This window comes from Eucyclogobius newberryi, unplaced genomic scaffold, assembly GCF_026437365.1.
Source record: "Eucyclogobius newberryi isolate DKJ021-1_F unplaced genomic scaffold, fEucNew1.0.hap1 SCAF_17, whole genome shotgun sequence".
In the NCBI taxonomy this organism is placed as follows: domain Eukaryota; kingdom Metazoa; phylum Chordata; class Actinopteri; order Gobiiformes; family Gobiidae; genus Eucyclogobius; species Eucyclogobius newberryi.
Genome location: NW_027315801.1, coordinates 20,314,327 through 20,320,754, shown reverse-complemented (window position 1 = coordinate 20,320,754; position 6,428 = coordinate 20,314,327).

Below are 6,428 nucleotides of genomic sequence, written 5' to 3'. Positions count from 1 at the left end.
TATCTTAATACCTGGCGGTTTCTCTTCAGCATGGCGGGTGCCGGCGGCAGCATAGTGGGCCGCCATGCCAAAAGCCCTCAGCTGGGGTAAAAGTTACGTAAAAGCATTTCAGACACAGAACATCAAACTAACAGTATGATGGTGGTAGTGGTGAACTTGTGATGGGGCTGTTTTGCTGCTTCAGGATCTGGAAGACTTGCTGTGATAAATGGAATCATAGATTCTGCTGTCGACCAAAACACGAGCAAGTCCACTTCTGAATGACAAACAAAATGAAGACTTTAGAATGGCCTAGTCAAAGTCCTGATCTGAATCCTTTTGAGATGTTTGGCATGATCTTAAAAAGGAGGTTCATGATCGAAAACCCTGAAAGATGAGTGGGACAAAATTCCTCCTCAGCACTTAAATCTACTCAGTGCAAGTTACTGCAAAAGCTTGATGGCAGTTATTGCAGCTAAAAGTGGCTCAACCAGTTATTAGGTTTAGGGGCGATTACATTTTCACACAGGGCCATGTAGGTTTTCAGGTTTTCCCTTAATAATAAAAACCTTCATTTAAAAACTGCATTTTGTGTTTCAAACATGCAATAAAATAAGAAATCAGGAAGGGGGCAAACACACCACTGTGTTCACGCCAGATTGATATGTGTATCACTCTGAACTGTATTGTTATTTCACAATATCTTTAGGTTAGTTTTATCTTGTTTGTTTTGTCCCTCGCTGTGTGTGCATGCAGTTTCCCTGCTGCACTTTTATTCATTCATTCTTTTGCCTCGGTTAATATGAGGCAGGTTAATGTCAAATAAAATCAGTTTGTAGCTTACAGTGGCCCTGATAAGCCCAAGCATCTGTACGAGTCTTCAACTAAACCCAGCCCATGGTTCACTGCCTGTACCCCGCGATAGAGAGAAAAAGGGTGAGAAGGGTGACACCTAAAAGGAGCTCAGAGAAGTGACTGCAGGGAAAGAGGAGTGATGTAAAGTTTGTCCAAGGCTCTAAACTGAGAGAAAGCACTAAAGTGCTGTGAAGCTGGTATCAGTGATACATTTGTAGTGAGTATACACAGATCCAGCCGCACTTCTGGAGGGTTTACTGCATGTACCTGTGTATCACGTATCATCACTGCTGTGCATGAATGAAAACATCTACTTTTTGGAGAACCATCTTTTTCTTTTATTATGACAAAGCTTTTTTTCTGCTCCCATTGCATGGATTTGATGTGAACACACATCCACTGGCAGCAGTGGGAATGAACCATTGAAGAAAAAACTAGTGTAATGGGCTGTAGTGTGTGTGTGTGTGTGTGTGTGTCTATCCTATTGTGCGCCCGCGGCCAGCCTCTGTCGCTTTAAGCAGAGTGATAGTGTTTTAAATATTATTTAGCCGTTTCAAAAACCGTTTAGTTTTAACCTTTTGTTTGATAACCCCATTAAATTGTTAAACTTTACACTGTGTCTGCCTCTCCTTTGACCACCTGCAACACTATCTATTGGTTTTAAGTTGTATTTTAAAACACTAGCATTTAAGCAACGTGTTAATATCTATGCTCAGATTCTTTCTGGCAATAATTTATGGACTTGTAGCAGCACAGGAGACGAGGACTTCTACCTGTGACGTGACTATACAGTTTCAACTGATCGTTTAGCAGTGTTTTTGATGCGGAGATAGCTAGATCAGAATATAACTGCCCACACAACCAAGCTGCTATTCACCTTATTCTGGGCGCCGCCATCCTGTGTACGTAATCCTTAACATAGGGCTGCCGACCGCAATAGAGTGGCATGACGAGCGGTGAGGCGCAACGCTGAAGACGCTCTCTGATACACATTTTAAAAATACCAACAACGCCACCTGGACATTAATGGGCCCAGGACCATATTAACATAAGGCACACAGGTTCATACTATTGATTAAAAAATGAGGCCATTCAGATGAGTTACATTAATTTATTATGAATATATATTAACTTTTGTTAAGACAAGGCATTGCAGTAAAGGAGTAAAGACAAGGCATAAAGGCAAGGCAGCGACGGGCCGGTGGCTCAACCCCGAAGCTTTGTGAAAAGGTAGAATTAGCTCAAACACATATATTGTACCGAGGCAGCACCTACTTTCTGTAACGGCTCGTGAGCGCACACCCTTGACGGGTGATTGCTGACCGCATCATAGCCAGCTACGACACATCGGACCCCAGCTTCTCAAGATGTGCCAGCCACCAAAGCGACGGACAACGAGCGCGATGAAGCGGTGTGCGACAGGGCTAAGCCACGCAGCGGCACTAAAACAATACACGCATTAAGCGATAGACTAAGGTGGTTAGTTTTGTAACAGAGTGAATACTACCTGGCGAAGCGAGGACAGGGCGTACACAGGACCGGAAATGCACGAGCCGCAGTGAGAGAGTGAAGACGAGGCGCTTTTATACGCTTTCGCACCACCTACTGGATGGCGAATTTTGACACAACCCCATAATGCCACGTTCATCCCCCCAAAGTTTTGCCGGCGTCCCGACGACAACTAAAGCACACATACTTACACACATAATGTTGCGCGCAACCAAGTATTTTAGACAATTGGAAGTGGCCATTATACACAATCTTCCACATTCAAAAGAAACCTTAGGCTTCACTGCCAAAAGGCCTAAGTTAAGCTGGCCTAGGTGGATATGAGCCACTAGGTAGGCCACACTTCGGAGCGACATTAAAACAAACAGTGGCCAGCACTGGAAACGACGCAAAGGAACAATCACCCTATTGTACCACCCTGGAGGGCCGATAGGGAACCCTGAAGGTTGACTGTCCAATGAAAGTTAAGACACTTGGCCGACCTGCTGTACACGGCTTGTACTCACTGACCACACAGGTGAACAACGGCTGCGCCTTAAACGCTCTGGGAAAGTAAGGCATCCTTCCTCCCACTATGCCATCGCTGACTCGTACGCTCCCGCCAGTACACACCGCCGTGCCTCGCCTTTTAAAAAGAAATACATTTCTTGTAACTGGTTACAATGACTTAAACCTTTAAACAACTTGTATAAGTGTCAGTCAGATAACCATGTCATTAGTACCCCATTTACAATCTTTAAAATATACAACATCTTCAAAGTAAAGCAAAAACACTCAAAACAAGCATGCAAAATACACAATAATCACAAATAGGATAAATACGACAGGTCTTAAAGATGACACACTGACAAAGTCACATGACATATACGTTAGGCTAATGAAACTGAACAAGGCCTCCAATTTAAAGCAATTATCCTGCCAACAACGCCAAATGTGGCATGACGAGCAGTGAGGCGCCCGCTGAAGACGCTGCCACAATAGCAAATAAGACTCCACTTACTAAAAAGTCATGTTCCGGCCGTCCAGGGAATCTGTGTCGTGGCTACGATAGGGATATTCTGTTTGGATGGATGTCTTCCACATGAATTCCAATTTATGGGTTAAATTAATAAGTATTTACTGTATTAGTTTCCAACAACGCCACAATGGATTGGTGCCAGGGACATATACACAGGTAAAGGCAAGTGCAAATTCTTTGAGTGGACCAGGAGACTCAGATATAGGAAAGCTTACAATTTATTAAATTTAAGGACAGAATAAATAAAATATTTGTATTTTTACTAATAAAACTACCACTACTCTCATTCACACATTCACACCTCTAAAACAGTAGACACATTTAAACACGATTCACAGAAATAACAAAAGTAAAACAGCAGCCCAGATTGTCCCTAAGGCACTTAGCCCAATTACCCTACCAGGAGGTGGCGCTGGTCCTTAGCAGCAGGCCTGGGACCCGGTACAGTCCCACAGTCCAGCTGGGGGCCAGAGCCGACACTCAAAAACTCCACACGTTGATATGTTACAGTCTGTCAATGTAGAATGGGGCCGGTGCGAACGTGCCCGAACCCACCAAGGGCACTTGGAGGGAAGTTCTGGGTTTGGGGTCGAAGGAGAGACCCGCGGAGTTACCAATCCTAGAATGTACAATATTTGGGAAATTAACTCATATATGAATGTCCAGAACCGAGCGCAACAAGCGAGGGAGAGAGGAAAAGATACATACCGGTGCTCGAATCTGTGCACTATGCGCGCCGCGACTGGGAGGAATCCCGGCGCACAAAGCCTGCACGTGACGTCACGCACTACAAACAGTGCTAAATTAGAGCGAGTTTGATTACAATATAAATCTATGGAAGCGAGACAGCTTACCGGGGCATTAAACCTGGGGAGCGTGCGGCACGAGTCATACAAGGTTGGAGCAGGGTTTGGTGAGCGCACGATGCGCAAACCAACCTGGTTAACACGCTGTTGTGATCGCTGGCTTTAAACCTAAACTTTGGGGTGTTTTTGGGGCGATCAGAACGAATGCTCCGGTCCTCGTGCCGCTTGCACTGCTCCCATGTGGCGGGTGACGTCAGAGGCGAGAAGGGCCAGCGCAGGTGAGGACGCCTCCTTTTAAAGGCCCAGGTCACAGGCCATAGGCTGTCAGCGTTTGTAAAGGTCAATTTGACACGTTTATGTTTTATGGTAAGGTTTTGCTTTATTTTGGTAACTTCCTGTGTAACTGGAAGTGATCGTGAAACGGAAGTCTACTTGACATTAAGGAAGAGACGAAAAGTAAATTGAACAACGGTAAAAAAGGTTAAGATTAGGGTTAAGATTAGGGTTAAGATTAGGGTTAAGGTTAGGGTTAGGGTTAAGGTTAGGGTTAAGGTTAGGGTTAAGGTTAAGGTTAGGGTTAAGGTTAGGGTTAAGGTTAGGGTTAAGGTTAGGGTTAGGGTTAGGGTTAGGGTTAGGGTTAAGGTTAGGGTTAAGGTTAGGGTTAAGGTTAGGGTTAGGGTTAAGGTTAGGGTTAAGGTTAGGGTTAGGGTTAGGGTTAAGGTTAGGGTTAAGGTTAGGGTTAAGGTTAGGGTTAGGGTTAAGGTTAGGGTTAAGGTTAGGGTTAAGGTTAGGGTTAAGGTTAGGGTTAGGGTTAAGGTTAGGGTTAAGGTTAGGGTTAAGGTTAGGGTTAGGGTTAAGGTTAGGGTTAAGGTTAGGGTTAGGGTTAGGGTTAGCCATGAGGCTATAAGGGAAATGCCGCGGTCCCTGAAACTGCGTGGCTATTTGACCGCGCCGCGGCTCTCCAGCCACGGCCGTAGTTAAAACGATTGTATTTATGAGATATTTGAAATGTTTAATGGACGAATATGTTGTGAAAATATGGTACTAATGTAATGAGCTAGAAACACGGTGATTTAAGGCCAAAATGTAATTGTTTTTCATTTTATTCTGTCTAGCTCTTACGTTGGTTGGAAAGGAAGCAACAAAAGACATTTAACCATCAGTTCTGGCCTTCTCAATTCGACTGGACGCTACAGCGTTAATGAGGGCCTACTGCCACATGTGCATTGTTGACTTGTTGGTAAAGAATAATAATGTATTAAACTATGCTGGAATAAAGAATAATCAGATCTGCCTTTATAATTGTACTGGGCAGGAAATAAATACTTACTTTAACTTCCTGATTCCTGGTGCTTTTCTCCTCGATGCATTTGAACACACATAGGATATATTTAATATCCTACATTGGTCACATGAACATTGGACATTTTTATGCAAATCAATCTACTTTATAAGATATTTAAGCAGCAAGACTTTTCCCTCGTTCTCCAAACATAGGGTTCACCTGTTGCTGTGATGAATGTTGCTGTGAAAGCAGGGTTTATTTATGATAGACAGGCAAAATATCATTACACTAAGGCAGTGGTTCTTAACCTGGGTTCGATCGAACCCCAGGGGTTCGGTGAGTCCACCTCAGGGGTTCGCCGGAGGTCAAAACACACATTAGACCCATATGATTCGTGCTGCAGGGAATTTGGTGTGCTCAGTAGTCGACTTGTGACTGTCGTGATGGTACGTCTTGTGATTTCTTTCTTAATATTTTAGATTGACTCAAAGCCCCCCTTTCTGGGCAACATCTTGGTACCAGCTTGCACCTAAAATGATCAAAAGGACCACGGAAGTCCTCCAGAGTCTAACCTGTATCAAAACCCCTTTTGGGATAAGACCTGTCACCAGGCCAGAGTCTCAAGAGTCTAGCCTGTATGAAAGTCCTCCTTTCTGGGCTAAGTTTTGGCACAAGCCTGGCCCCACAAGGGCCAAAAGGAATAGGGAACAGGCCCCAGAGTTTACCCTGAATCAAAGCCCTCCTTTTAGAGTTAAGTCTTGGCATCAGCCTGGTCCCAAAAGGTCAGACTCTGGGGCCATTTCCCTTGTCCATTTCTATAACTTCAATACTATAATATAATATCTTTATGAGCGATCCTTTGAGGATGCTGGACATAAAAAATAAGAAAAGGAACAGACTTTGTTGTGAAATTGACATGAGTGTGGCACATTTCAAAACCGGGGTAACACGGGGAGGACATGCAGACTCCACCCAG